Source organism: Fukomys damarensis, unplaced genomic scaffold (assembly GCF_012274545.1).
Source record: "Fukomys damarensis isolate Sample0158 unplaced genomic scaffold, DMR_v1.0_HiC HiC_scaffold_22, whole genome shotgun sequence".
Classification (NCBI taxonomy): domain Eukaryota; kingdom Metazoa; phylum Chordata; class Mammalia; order Rodentia; family Bathyergidae; genus Fukomys; species Fukomys damarensis.
Window position 1 is genome coordinate 8498980 of NW_022900934.1, and position 969 is coordinate 8499948.

Consider the following 969-nt stretch of genomic DNA (forward strand, 5'->3'; position numbering starts at 1 on the left):
TCCTTTTTTCAGCGGAATAACTTAATGTTTACACATGGCCGAGTTGGTACTGCACAAAATACGGCTGAAAACTCAGCAAATTTAGGGATTCCCGTAAACGAAGCGCCCCGCCCCGCAGGGTAACCAAGATTAGGACTGAGCCATTTTATGCTCCCAGACCCCAAAGAAAACTGCTTATTTCTGTCCATGGCATTCTTACTTTCTTTAAAGGAGTCTATCCTCTGGGTTACAAGTCTTTCAACCGTTTTGGTTTGGAGGAGTTTATATTCAGATCTTTTTTTTTTTTTTTTTAAGGCGGGGAGAAAGAAAAACTCTTAGTGTTGTTTATGAGAGGGGAGGAAAGGAACTGATAAGAAAATACTTAGCAGAATGGCTCTTGTTTCTTAAAAAGCCCAGCACCGGAATTTTTAACTCCTTTTTGTCTCTTGTGGAAAGAGTTCGGGGAAGGTGGTCCGTCCCATTTTCCCTTGCCTTATGTTTTTGTTCCTCTCAGTGATGTAAAGGTCCCTCAAAGAAGTGGGGACAACACATAATCTCTTAAAGATATTTTTAAGAGGACAGGCTGGCTTGGTCTTTGTAAAAATATGTCAACAAAATGTGCTAACCACTTTTTTTTTTAAGCTGTCAATGGAGCCAGAGGGATGTTTCCGAGGGCTGTTCTGGAAGGACGAACCCTGCAGAGGGAATTCTGTTTGATGCCTCGTGCCAGGCGCTGTTTTAAGGCTCCAGGTGATGAACCCATTCCACACCCGGAGCCCGAGAGCCCGTGGTGACAGGGCCCCCACACAGGTGAGGCCAGGGATGCCCAGGATGTGAGCCTGGGAGGTCCTTGCAGAATCTGGCCATTTCCGGTCTGGGAGAAAACCGTTGAACGAAAGCCGGAGGGCTCAGGTGGGGAGACCGGCGGGTCGGGCCAATCGCTGGCCTAAACGTCTTTCTAGTGCGCTGGGCAAGGGTGTGGCCCCCGCC